General features: G+C 42.4%; 1 protein-coding gene and 1 long non-coding RNA gene across 2 annotated transcripts in view; both read right to left on the bottom strand.

The window, feature by feature from the left end:
- ajm1 (apical junction component 1 homolog) overlaps positions 1-21,554 on the bottom strand; it is a 75,009-nt gene that overhangs the window by 45,388 nt on the left and 8,067 nt on the right. The gene's annotated exons all lie outside the window — the stretch shown is intronic.
- Positions 10,137-12,192, bottom strand: LOC133974660 (uncharacterized). Its single transcript, XR_009924683.1, has 3 exons — positions 12,062-12,192; positions 11,455-11,508; positions 10,137-11,197 (listed from the first exon to the last, which is right to left on the bottom strand). It is a non-coding gene; the product is annotated as an uncharacterized LOC133974660 (long non-coding RNA).

Consider the following 21,554-nt stretch of genomic DNA (forward strand, 5'->3'; position numbering starts at 1 on the left):
TCTTGCTCGCCAGCGCCCACGGCTGCTACCGAGCGCCGGCTCTTCCGTTTCCTGGTGCCTCGAACGCGCACGGAGGAACGCAGCGGCGCGCCTTGCTGCCGAAGCGCTGATGGAAGAAACACAGCTGGCCGCGCTGTCTGCGGGTGGAAACTGCAGCCGTCAATGCCGGAACCTCGTCTTCCAACGTCGGCTGCAAGGACTCCACGGCCACACTCTGCACGGAGACGTTCCTCGAAGTCAGCAGGATCCGGTCCGCCTGCTCAGCCAATCCACGCAAGTCGCCGGCCGCTAAACAAGAAGAGTTGGCGAGGGCTGTGCGCACCTGCAGCGGGAGCTGGCGCAGAAAGATGTGCGGGAAAAGGAAACCATCATCCTCGGAGCCAAGCAACGACAGCATCTCGTCCATCAGGTCCACTGCCGAACCATTGCCCAAACCGGGAAGCGACAGTAGCTTGTCTGCTCTCTCCGCGGCTGACAAGCTGTAGCGCCGGAGGAGAAGCTGCTTGAGGGCGGCGTACTTTCCGCGAAGCGGCGGGGCTCGCAGGAGCTGCATCACGCGCCGGGTGGATTGCTGGTCCAAAGCCGCGACCACCAAAAAATACCTGGAGTCGTCTGCCGTTACTCCTCGCAGATGGAAAAGAGCCTCGACGTGCAGAAACCACGGCGCGGGGTCGTGACAGCATTAAGTTAGATAATCATTAGCATGGCACCACCAAAAAAACTTAAAAGGGATTAAGGACAAAAAGATATTTCAAGGTTCTTCCTAAACACGGTGCCAAACGAGAGTACAGGTGGGGAAGAAGGGCGAGTGACAGGTGTGGAGGAACAAGTCGGAGGGGCAGAGGTGAGAGATGTCCGCGAGAGCAACCAACCGAGCGCTAGCAATAGCATCAGTGACCGAGATAGGGGCAGCAAACACCGAAAATCCGGCTGGGACCCAGACTGGCTTAAAAATCCCAAATATAGCCAGTGGCTATACCAGACTCAACATGGTAAGTTACAATTTGTTGTCATTTTTTATTTTTTTATTTTAAGGAAATATATAGCTTACATTAGCCGCGTTTACATGGACACATCTGACCGCATAGATTTCTATGCGGAACAGAAAATGATCATGTTTACAATTATCTGTTCGGCATAGATTCTATGCCGAATAGAAGAGTTGGTGTAGTCCGTTTTAATCGCCATGTATGCACTTATTCCGAATAGATTGGGGTTAAATTTAGAGCAGCCTCAGTAGTTCGCCATTGGTCCACTGAGTTCTGTCGGTACTTTTAAGCACACCGAACTTAACCGCTGTCAAGGAAAGTGGATTTATTGCCTGATTCACGTCTTTGTTATCACCAGTCTTGGCTGCGGACTCGCATCCAAATTCCTCTTGTTTGCGGCGGAGCTTAGGGTAAATATAAAGATCTGACGAGAAATTGACGTTGCTGCGCTGTGCTGCTCCTTCTTAATTGAAGGAGCAGGCAGAGCTGTGCTTTCATTAAAAGGGCTCAAAAGTCTGGTTCTGGAAGTAAAAACCCTATTCATTTTTCCCATTGAGAATTGGATTATTAGCCATAATATCATAACCATCCAAGCTCACCACCAGCTATCTCAATATGTATTGGTGCGTTATGCTCCTGTACATGAACTTAGTTTATATTAAATCAACTTGTTTTTAGAAAAACACTGTTTATTCTCCGGCAGAAGAACTATACCACGAACCGATCGCGTAAATGCGACGTCTGATTGGTTCAGCCCGCCATTACCATGAACATTTTTAAATGAGGTTTTGAAGGAGAATTATTTTTTTTGGATAAAATTAAAATAAAATAATAATAGACTTTCTGAATTGAAATATTTTTAGTTTACAGGAATGTTCTGTCGCATATGCCGCCAGCATAAGCAGGCTGTAAAGAGAGGATCACCCCAAAGGGTGTTCATTGAGGTCCCCTCTCAGACGTTCAGAAAGGATGTCTTGGATACCCATTTGAGGTCAGAACATCACAGTGCAGCGTTTAAGGCCCACACAACTTTGGTTAAAGGTAAGATTTAATCTAATGATTTGATTTCAGTGAAAGAATTTGACAACTAGACTTTAATCACATTAATGTGAAACTGATGTGTAAGGGCTTATTTTGCTCTTTGTCCAGGTCACTCTGTCACAGCAGCTTTCGAGCCTGTGGTCGTTATTGAGCATGAGGCTGTGGTGGGTGCTTTCAAGTGTCTGTACTGGCTGGTAAAACACGAAATTGCCCACCACACTAACTATCCAGCTCTGCTTGATCTAGCTGATCTGCTGGGTTGTGACTACTTTGCCAAACTGAAGGTAACTGTATAATATTAACTGGTAAACTGTCAACTGTATTATAATAAGACTTATATAATTTTAATTTTTGTATTTTTCTATATCTCTTTTATTTTCAAAGATAGGGAAATCCACCAACTATAGGTCCCACTGCATGGTTGATGAAATGCTGTAAATACTGGCTGGTGTTATAGAAGCACCAATCCTGCAGGACATTAGAAACTCCCAGGCTGTCGGGATCGAACTGGATGAGAGCACTGATGTTGCTGTGATTAAACAGCTGGATGTACATGTTCGGTAAAAAGATAATGTTTTCTTGTAACAATAATTTAACATAGTTTGAAAAATATATTGCAAGATCATGCTATGTGTATTTATTTAATTTTAAAACTATTTTATTTTAGATACCTTGATAAAGAGAGAGTTCTTTTTAGCCAGTTTTTGGATTTGGTTCCCCTTCCTGATGGGAAGGCTGACACCATTGTGACTGCCATCCATAAAATCCTTGATCAGAAGGGCATTCCCAAGGACAAAATATTTGGTCTTGGGACGGACGGTGCAGCAGTCATGACAGGTATAAGATTATTGGACTTAAACATATTGTTTTTTTTGCAATTATACCCTCAAATCTTTTTTTCTTTTTAAAAATAGGACGCCATAATGGAGTGGTGAAACAACTCTGCGACACCATGCCATGGCTAGTCGCTGTGCACTGTGCTGCCCATCGTTTGGCTCTGGTCTGCAGAGATGCCTCAGAGAAAACAGCCTACATGAAGACTTTCAGGGACCACCTGCAGCATCTTCACCTGTATTTTTGTAACAGCAGCAACAGGACAGAAGTTTTGAAGGCAGCAGCCACAACACTGGGAATCGCTAATCTGAAAGTTAAGGTAAGACAAACCTTAATTTTTACAAGGAGGAAAGATTACAGAAAACTGTTTCATTGCACCAGATATTTCATAATATTTTCCCTGCAATAATGTATAGGAGGTCAAGGACACACGCTGGCTTTCTCAGCACCAGGCAGTGGCAAACCTGCAGAGAAATCTCCCTGCAGTGCTGACGGCCCTTGCAGAGGAGGTACAACACAATAAGTGCCCTGTGGCAAAAGGACTCTACTCCTTTTGTGCCACTTATCGTTTTGTAGCTGCATTGCACCTTCAGGCTGATGTGCTTCCTCATCTGGCGAGATTGTCAAAGATCTTCCAGAAGGAGGACGTTAATTTCCTCGCTGTGAAAGACCAGGTTAGATTATCCACTGTCCTTGTTATAACTTTTTTTTTAATCCAAACAAATGATTTGATATTTTAAGACTATTTGGTTGTGCAGTTGTCACACTGCATACTAAATGTAACTTTGTTTTTCCCTCAGGTACCAGTCACAATTGCCTCAATCCAAAGGATTAAGGAGGCAGGTCACAACCAACCTCCTGGCTCAGCCCTGGCCAAACTCCACCACGACCTGAATGATCCCAGGGGGCTGGGAATGTTTAATATCAGGGCTGAAGAGGAGAGAGAGAGGAGAGGGCAGCAGTCCTCTGGCAGCAGTGACCAGCAATCATTTTGGGGTCGATTTTGCACTCAGGTATTTATTTTTATATTTATTTATATTAGCTAATTGCAACCTGACAGATACAACTATTTTGTACCACAATTATCATAGGATAACACGTTTTTTTTTTTAACAAACTAGGTGATGGAGCCATATCTGCTGCAACTTGTGGAGCAGTTGAACGGGCGTTTCCAGGAACTCCACATCCTTGGGGCATTTAGTGTGCTGAGCCCACAAGCAGCCAGGAAGCTGGATCAGGATGTGCCTGTGAGCCAACTGAAGACTCTCGCAAAAAAGTTGCACCCAATGGATGAGCAGACACTGCTGGAAGAGTGGTCTTCATTCAGAGAACATCTCACTACTGGCATTCTGAAGGTGAAAGATTTTTTTAAGAGCTAGCTTTGTCCCTTATCAAATTTCATCCTATATTAATGTTCCTTGTCAACTGCTCTATCAAACTATAGGACAAGAACCAGATGGATGTAATGAAGGAGCTGACCTCACAGTACGATGAGCTCAGTCAGCTCTACCCCTGTCTGAGCAAGCTTGCTGCAATTGGGCTCACTATTCCGCTCAGCAGTGTTAACTGTGAGCGAGATTTTTCCACTATGAACAGGGTAACACAACTCATTAATAATTTTAGCAAAGTAATTTCTACCTTTAGTCAAAATTTTAAAATCTAATGAACAAAGACAAAAACAAATCTTCACTTTTGGTAGGTGAAAACTGACCTCAGGAACAGGCTGCAGGGAGAGCACTTGGGGGACTGCCTGAAAATATCCATAAATGGGCCGCCCTTTTGGAAACTTCCCTTATCAAGAGGCCATGGAGCAATTCTTCCAAAAGCCAAGAAAGATCAAGTGTAGCAACCAGCCATGCTCACTGTGTTCATAATAAAATAAGTGTATTGTAAATAAAATTAGTGTATTGTAAATAAAATTAGTGTATTGTAAATAAAATTAGTTTATTGTTAATAACGTGTTTATTGAATCATTATCAACTTGTGATGGCGAAGCAAGTGTTTTATATGGAAATAACCAACAAATACTCTAGCATCCCGTGAAAAATGTATAACAAATCACACTATCAGCTCTTACCAACGGGCCTAAAAAAAATTCTAGGGGAAACACTGCCCATCAACCCACTGGGTGAGAGGACACACCCATGAGTGCACGCCACAATATATATGTATATATATAACTTTATAACCTGTGTTATCAAATATGTTGTGCGGCTCCAGACAGATTTAAATTGGGGGAAGAGGGGACGAAATGGCTCTGTAAGGAGTCACAATTTGAGCCTTGATCAAACTATGGTCTTACGATGCCCTCTGGTGCCTTAATATTGGCGCTGCAGGTGAAATTCAATATTAAGTCACTAGAGAGCAGTGTAGGACCATGAACTACAGACATGGTGTTTTCATTTTGTTTATCAAACTTATAAGCCTCACCACGGTCACACAGATTGATGAAAAGTTGCAATTTTGATAACTTTAGATCTTCATCTTGTTTTGAACACATGCATCAAATTTTTACGTTGATTTGATGAAGGCCCTACGAGAAGTGAATCAAACTGCAACACTAACAAAAACAACACATTTCCTGTTGTTACCAGGGGGCGCTGTGATTGTAAGTCACAATTTCTGCACAGATGTCTTCAGATCGCAACTCTTGTCTTACATGTCTAGTTTGGAGTCGATGGGACCAAATATGTCAGAGATATAGAAGCTTGTGTTTTGATGGTGTTTTGTCACACTTTAATGCCACGCCACCGTCAGACGGTGTGTCAGAAAGTTGTTTCTTTGATAACTTTTTATCTCCATCTTGTTGTGATGGCACTCATATAAATTTTTAGTTGATCTGATGAAAGCTCTCCGAGAAGTACATAAAAATATAAAACGTACCAAAAACAAGACATTTCCTGTTGCCACCAGGGGGCGCTGTGATTGTAAGTCACAATTTCTGCACCGATGTCTTCTGGTCGCGACTCTTGTCGTATGTGTCTAGTTTGGACTCGATTGTACAAAATACGTCTGAGATACAGTAGCTCGTGTTTTGATGGCGTTTTCATCACACTTTGTCGCCACGCCACAGGCACACGATATGACGAAAAGTTGATTTTTTTGATAACTTTCAATCTACATATTGTTATGATGACAGTCATTTACATTTTAAGCTGATCTGATGAAAGCTGTACGACAAGTACATCAAAGAAAAAATTATGGAATATAACTAAAATAAGCACTAAATCCAAAATGGCAGGCTTCCTGTTGCGTTTTTCATAGAGCTCCGAGCACGTTTTTTGTGCATCTGGTGATGATACACAACCGTCTTCAATTTCGTGAGGATCCGTGAATGCTAAATGAGGTGCTTCCCCGTAAATGTGGGGATGCTCCGTTGGTGGCGCTGTTGAGCCATTTTGCCACGCCCATTTCCAAATACCCCAGAATACGTAAATTTTCACGAGGCCCATAATCTGCCCTATAGATGTTGAATGCATTCTGTAGTGAGAACACATTCAAGCACATGTCCTACACCTCCATGAGAGGGGGGAGGGGTGAGAAGGGGGAGGGATGAGAGGGGTGAAAGGGGGTGGGGTAAGATGGGGGCGGGGTGAGAGGGGGCGGGGCCTTCAAAACAGGTTGATCTGAGGAGGTCTGTTTTAGACAGAGTAAAAAGGTGCTGTTTTAAATTATCCTTGGGGTATTTTTACCAAAATATTTTACAGACATTTCATTAAGACCCCAAGGAACCATATCAACTGTGGTGAAATGGAAATAATATGTCCCCTTTAAAGCGAATATGTCCCCTTTAAAGCGTTTTCGTGTGTCATGGCGAGCTGATTTGACGCCCCGCCACAGTCAGACGGTGTGTCGAAAAGTTGTTTCTTTGATAACTTTAGATCTCCATCTTGTTGTGATGCCACCCGTCTAAATTTTAAATTGATGTGATGAAAGCTCTCCGACAAATAAATCAAAGCGCACGATGTACAAAAACAAGACATTTCCTGATGCCACCAGGGGGCGCTTTCCTTTTAAGTCATGATTTCTAGGTAGATGTCTTCCGGTCGCGACTCTTGTCTTATATGTGTAGTTTGGAGTCGATTGGACAAAATATGTCTAAGTTACAGAAGCTTGCTTATATTGGCATTTAGTCGAACTTTGAGACCTCACCACGGTCACACGGTATGATGAAAAGTTTAAATATTGATAACTTTAGATCTTCATCTTGTTTTGTAGAGTCTCATCTAATTTTTAAGTTGATCTGATGAAAGCTCTCCGAGTAGTACATACAAATATAACACCTACCAAAAACCAGACATTTCCTGTTGCCACCAGGGGGCACTGTGATTTTATGTCACGACTGCTGTGTTGATGTCTTCAGGTCGGGACTCTTGTCTTACAGGACTCTTGTCTTACGTTTAGTTTGGAGTCGATTGGACCAAATATGTCTGAGATACAGACGCTCGTGTTTTCATGGCGTTTCGTCACACTTTGATGCCACGCCACGGTCAGACGGTGTGTCTAAAAGTTAATTCTTTGATAACTTTAGATCTTCATCTTGTTGTGATGACACTCGTCTAAATTTTTAGTTGATCTGATGAAAGCTGTACGACAAGTATATCAAAGTAAAAAAAATGTAATATGCCCAAAATGGCCACTAAATCAAAAATGGCGGGCTTCCTGTTGAGTTTTTCATAATGCTACTTGAGGCTTTTTTGTGCATCTGGTCATGATACACAACTGTCTTCATTTTCGTGAGGATCAGTGAATGCTAAATGAGGGGCTCTCCGTAAATGAGGGGAAGCTCCGTTGGTGGCGCTGTTGAGCCATTTTGGCACGCCCACTTCCAAATACCCCAGAATATATCCATTTTCACGACTTTCTAACTTACTGCAAACTTTTAAAACTTTTTGAGCATGTTAAAGCCCTCAAAAAGCCAATTCTAGTAAGCGAGGAAAAATAATAATAATAATAATAATAATAATAATAATCATTTCAATTTCAATAGGGCCCTAATAATAACTAGGGCTACGTTGTAGCACTAACGGGCCCGAGCACAGGCAATTCCAAGTCTGTTGCGGTCGGGGAAGAGAGAACGTTCGATGACCAAGCGCTCGTCTCCACGTTGCCTGTGATTGTGAATTGCGGCAATATCGCTTCACTTCCTGTAGTCAGCAGGTGGCTCTATGAACTAGAGGTAAGTAACCTTAAAACCAGTGTATAAAGTTCTTGAAAGCCATACTTGAGTAAAAGTACAGATATCTTACTTGAAAGTGACTTTGGTAAAAGTAAAAGTCACCCGTCAGAAAATGACTTGAGTAAAAGTCTTAAATTAGCTCATATTAAATGTACTTAAGTATTAAAAGTATCTGGTGTTGAAATTTACTTCAGTAACAAAAGTACAAGTACCAAAATTACAAATCTAAAGTACTTTTTATAGTCAATACAGACAGAAAACTTCCAAAAATTTTTCTCCTCAAGATTTATTTCAACTGACTGAAAAATTATAACAATATGCATATAATCTATAATTTTACAAATTTTGAACCCTAGATACTGAGGTTCAAATAGTAATGGACCAGTGCATCTGAACTTCTAGAGACAACAAAGAATCAACACAACAGAATAAACAAGTGCCTCTTGTGTCTGCCTAAGAACATTAATAAACCAAAGTATAACAACTAAAACATTCTGTAAATATCACAAAACCTGGATCTTTCATCAGTAGCAGGAGTGATACACAATGCCCCTTCTGATAACTCAGTAACCGGAAACAAGTTCTAGGCACACAAATTAAGATAGTTTCTCTTTTGTTAACAGCTGCACTTTGCTAGTACAAATAAGAAAAACTCACTGGACAGTCTCGTTTTGCTGCCAAATTTCAGACCGAATAATAAAAGCTGAACTGAACCGAGCTCCTGCAGGAGAACCTGAATCATTATAAAGGGAATAAATGGATGGGGAATGTGCTGGTGTTGATTAAGTCCCTCCTCTTTGTACACACATCGCTATTCCTCATTGGATGGTTTAGTGAGGTCCTCGGATCGGCCCTGCCAGAGTCGGAGCGTCGAGAAGACGATCAAACTGGAATCTAGAGGAAGTCAATCTCGTAACAGGGTTCCTGATGGTGAACCAGCGGAGGGATCATGACCGGTACAGCCTGCTTGACCCCAGTCGACCAAGGCAGCACGACCAACCTGTGGACGCTGGGGTCTCGCGCCCCCCCCCCACGCCGTTGGACCTGCACATCTCCCGAGGCAGCGGGCACGCGCGTGAGCAAGAGAGAGAGGTGCGCCGTGCATACAGGCTCGTGTTGCGCCAACCTGTGCTGCTCAAGTAACGAGACAGTTTTGAGAATGTAACACAATGAAATACAGACATGGTGTTTTCATTTTGTTTATCAAACTTATAAGCCTCACCACGGTCACTCAACTGGCATAATAGTTAATTTACTACACAACACTGTACAATGTTGTAATTCTATGCATTGCAAAATAACTCTGTACGATCAATAACTATATTGAAGTGTTTTTTAACCATATATTCTTTGTCTTGTCAAGATGGTGTTCTCAGATGCCGACAGTGGATCTTACAATGTTGTGGTAACGCAATGGCATTTTACTGTAGAGGACTTGATGATGATGACCCCAGTGTACCGGTCATATCATTTCAATCACACTGTTATTCAAGTAAATGTAATTGATTTCTATAAACATAAATGTCTTTTCAATAAACAAGCACCATGATATTACATAGACATATTAATCGTTTGTCCATTCACTACAACATCCGAAGACATGTGTCATCTGATTTTTATTATTGCAAATACAAAGTGCCTATAATGTCATATATGTAATCTCTTCAAATGAAATGTTTTATGCATTAAAACAATACAGCGTTGTCCTTGCTCTCATATTTGTGTATGGCATACATCCTGATAGTGGCTCCTGATGTTGTCAATGGATCTGACAACTTCTGATGTCAGGACTCAGTGCCATCTTAATGAAGTGGACATTATGATGACAACACCAGCTGACTGTTCACTGGTGTTAGCCTGTTGACAGAGATGAAACCCAGCAGTCAATAGGCTCGCAGATGGAGTCCCATTTCCATCATGGCACTGTAGTTGCTAGGCAGATTTCATGCGGCAATTTGAAGGTGTCTCAGCTCTGCCCCCTAAGCCAAAGTTCACTTTGGACAATGTGATTCATGCCTAGTTGTGGTTACATGACAAAACGCTTGAGTTTGTGCAGTTGCGCCCAGAATAGAGAGGGACAGAGCAGAGACGGACGGCAAGAGAGATGCTCATTTCCCAGAGCAAGAACACTGATTGAAACCACACAAAATATTAGACTCCAAAACAAGACTGTAAAGCTTGTAAGTCAAGTTTATTCACACACACATTCATGCTATATTGCATATAAAATCCAATAAATATAGTTTTCCACAAAGGAAAAATGTATTGGACTTTCTTCACAACAGCGCCATCTACATCTGGTGTTCCAAATGTAGAAACACCACTGAACTAATTCATACCAATCGCAGACTACATATGTAATGTTGAAGTACTTGTCCATTAAATGCAACCATTTAGACAAATGACATGGTTAGTTTGATTTTTGTACATATATTGGGATAATATTTTAATATCCCACAAATAACTAATGTGACAACCAGTGTAAACACAGTTCTGCAATTAATTGTATAATTATGTTTTCATACTGAGGGAAGTGGAGAGACTTGATGTGGACTGTTATCAATAGCTCTGTGGGAAATTATCACCTTGAATATTACAGATGAGGTAAAAATACATTTTCTCTATTTGTACAATGTTGTATTTCTTTCCCTACTTTTATCAAAAGTGACTTCAAATATGTACATTTAACCATGACGATACAAACCAAGACCACAGTACAACGGTTCTATCTGAAATCTGTTGTGCTTCATACACAACACAAAACATTCTTTAACAGTGCTGTTTTTGTCTTCATAGATGAAGAACTGCAGCACCTGATGTCCTCAGCAGCAACATGGTGGAGATCTGCAGCGTCATGCTGGTCAACACGTGGACGACTGAATCGTCATTTACACAACACTTCTAAATTCCTCCCTTAACTAAATATGACCTGCAACTGTTTAGTGGTGGTGGTCATTGCAAAGTGTCATGTATAAGAGTTAATGTCTATCTTCATTATGGTTGGTTAAAAAAATAAACATTTATTAGAACAATGTGTATTTTTTGCTTTCTGATTTTATACACTTTCGAAAAGAACCCTGTGTTTAATATTTCTGCTTTGCCATAAGAGACACAACATGGTCGTCACAGCTGTGTCCTTCAGGCTCGTCTGTCCCTAATAAAAATTATAGGACACACAAAATATATCATTATTGTACAGGAAGTGTTACTTTTGAGCAAGTGTGTATTCTCATTTTCTGTGGATATTCAACTATGTATTTGAATATGCTTTTGGATTAAAACGTGCACCAGCATGACAATAAATGTACAGTATGGAGTTATTTCACATTAAAAGTATTGCATTATAATTAAATACATTATGTATTATGTGCAATACTTTGATTGTTTGTAAGTAATGAAACAGGTCTGTACCTGGAGTCAATGTTCAAACTGGTTGGATTCAAGTTGTGTCTCAGGCTGAACACTCTAGAGGAACATTGACCACAAATACACAGATATGTAAAGTCATACATGTGCCAGGTCAACTGCTTAACAGACTTTTACATGGTAAAAATAAAATATTACTTCAAAGTTAAATCAATTCAGCTTAGGAAATAGGTAGTGCATATTAGCCTACAATTCTGTATGACACTGTCTGTTCTAGTAAAGTTACAAGGCTATGATTTACTCATATTTCACAAAAGAATTCAGTGAAGTCTGTCTGAGATTAACGATTTAAAGAGTGTAGGTGGCAGATTCAGGTTTCAGCCTGGAAGCTATTTAGCCTCCGGGCTAAGCTAACTAACAAACCGACGTACAGTCTCCTGTCTCAGATTCATCCTTATAAACTAACGCTTGTCTCTGCTTTGTTGACCTGCGTTCATGGTGGTGTGTCAGTGACAGCTGCCATTTGCATCTAACACGATCGCAGCTGGTATATAGCATTACGAATTAGCATTGGTAAGCTAGCACGCCTGATTGAAAGGCACCCTGCGAATCACTGCGAACACATGGAAATAAAATACTCTACGTGACTTACCACAGAAACAGCAGCGCAGACGTCTTTAACGTGTCCCTCAGGAGAACAAGCTGAACTTCAAACCGTGTTTCTCATACGATATGGGAGTGGAAGCCGCGCACAGTCTGATGAGGCGTGTGCTGCTCACTCTATTGAGCTGAAATCGCAGAACGGCACCAGGAAGTAACGCTCGTCCCTGTGACGTCACGTGAATTTCAAACATCTATATCGCTTAAACCAGGGAGTTAAAAAAAAATACACCCCCCTCACAGTTGTCATGAAGGAAGAACTTAGCGATTGAGACTAAAACCAAAGTTTGAGCAATGCTGTAAAAGGTTTAATTCTCCGCTGAAGTTGGCCACCCTGTAAACACAGTCTGTTAATGCATAGATAACACAAACCATTGTCTGACACTGCCATCTAGTGACTAAATATTGCAGCACATCTGCCAGTTATAGGTGTTTTCATTCTTCAAACTGGAAGCCTCACTACGGTCACACGGATTGATGAAAAGTTTAAATTCTGATAACTTTACATCTTCATCTTGTTTTGTAGAGTCTCATCTAAATTTTAAGTTGATCTGATGAAAGCTGTCCGACTAGTACATAAATATATAACATGTACCAAAAAGACATTTCCTGTTGCCACCAGGGGGCGCTGTGATTGTAAGTCACAATTTATGCACCGATGTCTTCTGGTCACAACTCTTGTGGTATGTGTCTAGTTTGGACTCAATTGGACAAAATATGTCTGAAATATGGAAGGTTATGTTTTCATGGCGTTTCATCAAATTTTAACGCCACACCAGGATCAGACGGTTTTGCAAAAACTAAATCCTTCAATAACTTTAGATCTCCATTTTGTCGCCCATTCCTTAAAACTATCTGTATATCTTCAGGGGTGGGCTGTAGATACACACATGTAGTTTGAGGGAGCTGGACCCATGAACACGGAAGTTACAGCAATTTCGTGTGTCATGGCGAGTTGAACTTTGATGACACGCCATTAATAATCCGCATGATGAAAAGTCACAGTAATCGTAAGCCTATATTATCAATGTCTTGAGTCCCATTTGACACAGTTTGACATGGTTTCACAAAGTGGATGAGGAGAAATACATCCAAGTGTAAAATGTACCAAAAACAAGACATTTCCTGCTGCGACCAGGAGGCGCTGTGTTTTTAAGCCACGATTTCTGTGTAGATGTCTTCAGGTTGCGACTCTTGTCTTACATGTGTAGTTTGGAGTCGATTGGACCAAATATGTCTGAGATAGAGAAGCTCGTGTTTTGATGGCGTTTCATCAAAGTTTGACGCCACGCCAAGGTCAGACGGTATGATGAAAAGTTGATCTTTCAATAACTTTTGATCTCCATTTTGTTGTGGTGACACTGGTCTAAATTTTAAGTTGATATGGTGAAAACTCTACGAGAAGTACATCAAAGTAAAAATATGGAATATGACCAAAATGGCCACTTAATCCAAAATGGCAGGCTTCCTGTAATTTTTTTCATAATGGTCCTTGAGGCTTTTCTGTGCATCTGGTCATGATACACAACTGTCTTGATTTTCGTGAGGGTCGGTGAATGCTAAATGAGGGGCTTTTCCGTAGGTGGCGCTGTTGATCCATTTTGCCACACCCATTTCCAAATACTCTAGAATACGTAAATTTACACCACTTTCTAATTTACTGCAAACTTTTACAACTTTTTGAGCATGTTTAAAAATTCTCCGAATAATCCTTTCAATTTCAATAGGGCCTCCCACCGGAGGTGCTCGGGCCCTAATAATAATCATTTCAATTTCAATAGGGCCTCCCACCGATTTCGGTGCTCGGGCCCTAATAATCATTTCAATAGGGCCTCCCACCGATTTCGGGCCCTAATAATCATTTCAATTTCAATAGGGCCTCCCACCGATTTCGGTGCCCGGGCCCTAATACTAATAATAATTTCCATTTCAATAGGGCTTCCCACCGATTTCGGTGTTCGGGCCCTAATAATCATTTCAAAAGGGCCTCTCACCATTCGGTGTTCGGGCCCTAATAATCATTTTTAATTTCAATAGGGCCTCCCACCGATTTCGGTGCTCGGGCCCTAATAATAATAATCATTTCAATTTCAATAGGGCCTCCCACCGATTTCGGTGCTCGGGCCCTAATAATCATTTCAATAGGGCCTCCCACCGATTTCGGTGCTCGGGCCCTAATAATAATAATCATTTCAATTTCAGTAGGGCCTACCACCGATTACGGTGCTCGGGCCCTAATAATAATAAGAAACATTTCAATAGGGCCTCACACCGTTTCGGTGCTCGGGCCCTAATAATGCCTACAATTTCCATTGGGCCTCTCACCATTCGGTGCTCGGGCCCTAATAATAGTTTCAACTCGATTATAGTAGTTTGGAGATCGTTTGACCCAATAATCGTAATCACGATTAAATCTCGATTAATTGAGCAGCCCTAGTATCTGGTTCACTCAAAATGTTTTACTCTCTCAATTATTTCTACTGACTGGTTCATTCAAACCATGCAAAGAATTAAAGGTAGTACTTGAACTCCAATGTTTTACAATTCAGAGCTTGTGATCAAATGCTTGAGACGGCTGTATTATTTGCATTAATTTAGATTTGACCTTTCATTAGATAATTCAATATCTATAGGGAGGTATATTATATACTATGCTTTTTGTAGTGTGTACCATGGAACACTTGCAGGAGGATGTAGCAAAATGTATCCCATAGGTCACTAAATAGCAAGGTCAGTGAGGAGAGTAAAAAAAAAAAAAACAGTCTTTCACTATGTTATTAGAAGCAAAATTAGGTTAGAAGCCTCTCTCCTACTCATACTAAGTAACTGTACACTGTGTACAAAACAAAGGTAGTGATGCTTAGCGTCATGCTAAGAATGGTTGCAAGCTCCATTATAATTCACTCAATGGGCTTCGATGTTTCGTGCTCTGTGACCCGTGGCACTGCAAAGAGAAGACATTTTTATTATTCAGGTTCCGTCAGCAATTAACCAGTAGTGTGTGTACTTGACTTAATTACTAGCCTTATATTATTGTATTTTGTTTTTTCTTCTAGTGGCCATTCCATAGCTGGCTGCAGTATATAGAAAGTCAAGTGCATGTTGAATAATATTTTCTCAAAGATGGTTTATTCTTGAGTTGCTCTTATGACATCGATGTGTGTCCAAAAGTTAGTTTTCTGATGCTAAGCTAAAGACAGAATTAGGAGCCATTGCGACAGCGGAGAATGATTAGTGATCCATCCAGTGCATGTATTGGCACCACCTTCACACCAAGATCACTACAGCACACTATTTTGAGGATTTTCATGACCACAGCTCTGAAAATGTAGTGACAGGCACAACTTGCTTAAGGGTCAACTTGCTAACCATGTTTGTCCATAGACAAGTGAGACTAACCCAGTTTCACAGTATAGCATTGATATTTATCATATCATGTACATTTGCTTGTCTTAAAAAAGTGGGATCACTTTGAGTGTTCCAAACATTAAAGACGATGCAAAGTGGCTGTCAAAGAAGTGCACACTTTAAACACTTTGAAAACACTATGCCCAAAGTATGTTTCCCATTAATAACTTAAGTCCCTCTAATCAGTAAGCCTAAAAGACGTTATCTCAATATGTTACACATTATCGAGCCTGGCTCTGCATTGTCTGTCCATTAGATAGCTTAAGAACAACAAGTGACTTACAGACACACACTGACCCTGATCTGACCACAGAAACAAAGTGAATTCTTCAGGCGAATAAGAGAGACAGAGAGACAGAGACTAATTAACTTTCTTTATCTTCAGAGGAGTGTAAAGAACCCCAAGATTGACAGAGCAATGGATTTGGAAAAAAGATTCTGGCTGCCGTTGCTCACTTCTAGAAGCGACAGTGGCCACGCCGAGATGCTCAATTGGAAATAGGCCTAAATACAAAGGGGATCCACTGGCAGTGAGAGGTAAGATTCACACAAATAAATTATGTTATGTATGTATATGTTACCATTCCCAGGAATCTTTCCATGGTCTTTCTACACTCTGGAGTTTTTTTGCCTCCACCTTTAAATAAGATATTTTTAATTTAAGGCTCCATTCTTTGTATCGTCCTCACTCAGTGTATTATCAACAGCAGCAGCGTAATTTTTTTTTTAATCACTTCACTGCTGTCCAAATCAATCGATCTTCATCTCAATCAATTAAGCAGTCGCTGGCAATGAAATGCTTGAGTCACAGGCTCTCTTGTAACAATGTTCAAGAATTAAAAAAAAACAAAATTTGAATAAAAAAGTATAAAATAGAATATCAACATTTTTAAATATGAAATAAAATAAATATATACATATATATATACACTGCTCAAAAAAATTAAAGGAACACTTTTTATCAGGGTATGGCATGAATTCAATTGCACTTTTTTGATAATTATCTGGTCAGTTAAGTAGCAGAGGGGGTTGTTAATCAGTTTCAGCTGCATTGGTGTTGATGGAATTAACAACAGGTGCACTAGAGGGGCAAACAATGAGACGACCCCCAAAACAGGAGTTGTTTTGCATGTGTAGGCCATTTCAAGTTTCTCCCTCTTGATCACTTCGACTGGTTTTCCATTAGTGTTGGCTTTAGCTAGAGTCATTATCTCTACTGGGAGCATGAGGCAATTTCTTAACCCTACAGAAGTTGCACAGATTGTCCAACTCCTCCAGGATGGCACATCCATGCGTGCCGTTGCAAGGAGATTTGATGTGTCTCCCAGCATAATCTCCAGAACATGGAGGAGATTCCAGGAGACAGGCAGTTACTCTAGGAGAGCTGGACAGGGCCGTAGAAGGTCCTCAACCCATCAGCAGGACCGATATCTGCTGCTTTGTGCAAGGAGGAACAGGTTGAGCACTGCCCGAGCCCTACAGAATGACCTCCAGCAGGCCACTGGTGTGAATGTCTCTGACCAAACAGTCAGAAACAGACTTCATGAGGGTGGCCTCAGGGCGTGACGTCCTGTAGTGTGCCCTGTGCTCACTGCCCAGCACCGTGGAGCTCGATTGGCATTTGCTATAGATCACCAGAATTGGCAAGTCCGCCACTGGCGCCCTGTGCTTTTCACAGATGAGAGCAGGTTCACCCTGACCACCTGTGATAGACGTGAAAGGGTCTGGAGAAGCCAAGGAGAACGCTATGCTGCCTGCAACATCGTTCAGCATGACCGGTTTGGTGGTGGGTCAGTGATTGTCTGGGGAGGCATATCCATGGAGGGACGCACAGACCTCTACAGGCTAGAGAACGGCAGTCTTACTGCCATTAGGTATCGGGATGAAATCCTTGAACCCATGGTCAGACCCTACGCTGGTGCAGTAGGTCCTGGGTTCCTCCTGATGCACGATAATGCCCGGCCTCATGTGGCAAGGGTATGCAGGCAGTACCTGGAGGATGAAGAAATTGATACAATTGAATGGCCCTCACGATCGCCTGACCTAAACCCGATAAAACACCTCTGGGACATTATGTTTTCGGTCCATCAGACGCCGCCAGGTTGCTCCTCAGACTTTACAGGAGCTCACTGATGCCCTTAGACAGATCTGGGAAGACATCCCACAAGACACCATCCGTTGACTCATTAGGAGCATGCCGCGACGTTGTCAAGCATGCATACAAGCACGTGGGGGCCACACAAGATATTGAGAAGCAATTTGAGTTGCAGAAATTTTATTTTGGCAAAATGGACAAGCCTGCCACATCACTTTTTCACTATGATTTTCGGGGTGTCTATAAAATTTAGCCCCCTGTAGGCTTTTAATTCCTTCAAAGATGTGGCATCCTTTTGTTCCTAAGACATTAAACTGTCCATATCAGTATAAATATCCAACATACTTTTTTTTCACAATGAGATCTGATGTGTTTTCAAAGTGTTCCTTTAATTTTTTTGAGCAGTGTATAAAGCTGAAGAAAGAAGTTATAGAGAGTTATTGCAGTTTCGGAGGAGTTTAAAACTGTCTCTGAGCCTGGTGGTGCGGGCCCGAATGCTGCGGTAGTCAGCTAGACGGCAGCAGGCAAAAATCTTTATTGCTGGGGTGAAAGGGGTCTTTAATAATCCGGTTGCTCTTCTTCCTGCACCGCTGGGAGTAGAGGTCCTCCATGGATGGTAGCGGCGTCCTGGTGATGTGCTGGGCAGACTTCACCACCCTCTGTAAAGTCTTACGGTTCAGGGCGGTGCAGTTGCCATACCAGGCGGTGATGCAGCCAGTCAGGATGCTCTCTATGGTGCACCTGTAGAAGTTGCAGAGAATCCTGGAGTCCATGTGGAGCTTCCGCAGCCTGCGGAGGAAGAAGAGTCGCTGCCTGGCCGTCTTGCTGATGGAGTCTGTGTGATGGGTCCAGGTCAGGTCATCAATGATGTTGCCCCCGAGGAACCTGAAGCTGCTGAATTGCTCCACCGTGGTCCCGTTGATGGAGAGGGGGGCGTGATCTTCTCCTCGGCTCTTACTATAGTCCACGATCAGCTCCTTCGTTTTGCTGACGTTGAGATGGTGGTTGATGTCCTGGCACCAAGATGTCAGGGCTCTGACCTCCTCTCTTTAGGCCTTCTCATCGTCGCCGATGATCAGGCCTATGACAGTGGTGTCATCAGCAAGCTTGTTGTCCAGGGAATGGACATTAGCCAGAAGAATGCTTGGTAGAGGAGGCCGGTTTTCATGTTTCCTCAGCCGGACAAGGACGCCGGCCCGCGACCCTTGTTTCCTTCGTCGCCTCCGTGTTCCAGGTACCGCAGGTAAGCAGCGCCATGGGAAGTGTTGTGTGACGTCATTATGGTAAGCGTGCTGCGTCATTTCCTGTTTTCTTGCCACTGGTGGTGGTCGCTCTGCGAATTAGCTCCGCTGCTAAACACAACTGTTTCTCTGTAGCACTACGGCTAAAATCACCGGTCTGTAGTTAAACGCACATACGCACATACCAACCCTTATTCTATCGTGCTTAGTGATTCTGTGTTCTGTCTGAGCTCACCCTCGTAGCTCTATAGCAGCGATGTCTTCTCTCTCTCCCTGTTGCTCTACTGCTCTCTCTTGCTCCGAGTGTCTAATGTTTACCTACTCCTCTGCCTCCCTTAACAGTAGTGGTACATGTAATAAATGTAGTGTGTTGATAGCGATGGAGGCTCGGCTTAATGACTTAGAAGCTCGGCTCAGCAGCTTAGAAACTCCGTTAGCTGTAGTTAGCCACCTCCCGCTAGCCGTGGAGCCCAGGGCAGATGGGTGACGTTCCAGAGGGGGCATAGTGCTAGACTTAGAAAGCCCACGATTAAAGAGCCACCAGCTCACGTTTCAAATAGATTCTCTCCACTCAGCGAGGCACCCGCTGATAAACAAACTCTGATTATTGGCGACTCGGTTCTGAGAAACGTCAGGTTAGCGACACCAGCGACTATAGTTAATTGTATCCCAGGGGCCAGAGCCGGCGACATCGAATCTAAACTTAAGTTAATGGCTAACACTAAAAAAGGTAAATACAATAAAATCGTAATTCACGTCGGCAGCAACGACTCCCGGCTTCGTATGTCGGAGGTCACTAAATTGAATGTTGAGTCGGTGTGTGCTTTTGCTAAAACGATGTCGGACACAGTAGTTTTCTCTGGCCCGCTCCCTAATACAACAGGTGACGACGGGCTTTATAGATAATTGGCTAACTATTTTGAGAAAACCTGGTCTTGTTAGGAGAGACGGCGTTCATCCCACTTGGGATGGAGCAGCTCTCTTATCTAGGAATATCACTAAGTCTATAACATGACAACCCATAGTTGGGACCAGGAAGCAGAGCTGCAGTCCTAAACACTTCTCTGCGCTCCCTCTGGATCAGTCACAAAACCCCATAGACATTGTGTCTGTTCACCGTCCGATTAAATTATTGAAATTAAACAATAACAGAGCGAGAACTCCACACAAAAATGTAATACAAATTAAAACAACCTCTGAAACAATACAGGAAACCCAGACTTTTAAATGTGGTCTTTTAAACATTAGATCACTGGAAAAAAAGGCTCTTTTAGTTAATGAAATAGTCTCTGATTACAACATAGATTTATTGTCCCTCACTGAGACGTGGCTGCATCCTGATGATTATGTCAGTCTAAATTAATCTACTCCCCCCAGTCATATCCAGGGTTTCCCCCAGCACTATCTTGTTAAGGCGGTCGCCTTAACAAGACTAGGGCCCCGCCTTGACTACCAATGTATTGAAGAAAAAAAAAAAAAAAAGTTGAAAAAAAAAAAAAAAATGGCATTGATAATACTCAGGTAATACTGTTTACAACATTAGTCGTGCCAATAAAGTTTTTTGAGTGTAATTGAGACGGCGACATCTGGTGGTTGATTATATTGTTGCATAGTCTATCATAGTCACCTGTCAATCTACCGCCAGTGACGTGCGGTGAGGTCAGTGAGTGGGTAGGCACTGAGTTCTGAAAGCCAGATTTCTCTAAACCTATATATTGTTAAATCAAAAACAATAAACAACAAACAGGCACGCACGGCCGATTTCAAATAAGTTCCTCCCTTTCTTTCTTTCTTTCTTTCTCTCTCACTCACTCACACACAGACGGGACGTATATGAAATGTCACGACGGTGACTTCAGGTTTGCCCGTAGCCTACTGTAGTTTGGTCTAAATGATTAAACATCGCATCCATCGACTTAACGGACCCGTCCCTCACACCGAGGGCAGAATAAACGTAAGGCAACAAGTCAAACCTTCGCCGATTCAAACTACCGGTACTACTTCTATTCAACTTAAAAATAAAAGACAGCATTCATCATTATGTAGGACTACAGCATAACGGACAGATAGGACCGCCTTCTCCAACGTGGCTCCTCGGAGAGCTTTTCGTGCAGCTCTCCTTTTTCTAACTACACGTCGAAATGGCGGAGAGCCCACGGATAGCCCTTGGCTGTGATTGGTCCGCTAACGCCAGCATTTCGGAATGGAAACTTCCTGTTCCATTCCCTACATCACAATAAACCAAAATCACAACTACGACTCTATAATTAATGTGACAAGTGTGTTAAGCCAGCGGCGTTGTCCGGCTGACGGTGGCTGGTTAGAGCACTTACGGCACGTGTGTACGGTCACATACTGTTATAACGAACTTTCATAACGAGGCTAGCGGGCTAACCACCATGCTAACTGCGGTGGGAACAGCGCAAAAACCCGCTGACTTTAATCCCACGGCTCATGACACTCTCTCAAACACCGTCAGGTTAGAAGCAAACACTTTAGATCGATACTAACTAACGGTAGTAGTTAGTATCGGGTGTCCCTGCTGACTGTGTGTGGAAGCTGGGGGGAAGCTAGCTGCCTCCGTGTAGCTTCAAGCTGTTGCAGCTGTTGAATTAGCAACGCAGTTTGGAAACAAGACCGGGGAACCGCTGCGTTAAGACACGATAACATAAGCATTATGACCCGCTGGGTGTCACTTTATTCAGCAAAAACTGTCGCGTCATCAACATCCTTTTTCTGTT

The sequence above is a fragment of the Platichthys flesus genome, chromosome 19 (genome assembly GCF_949316205.1).
Source record: "Platichthys flesus chromosome 19, fPlaFle2.1, whole genome shotgun sequence".
Lineage (NCBI taxonomy): Eukaryota > Metazoa > Chordata > Actinopteri > Pleuronectiformes > Pleuronectidae > Platichthys > Platichthys flesus.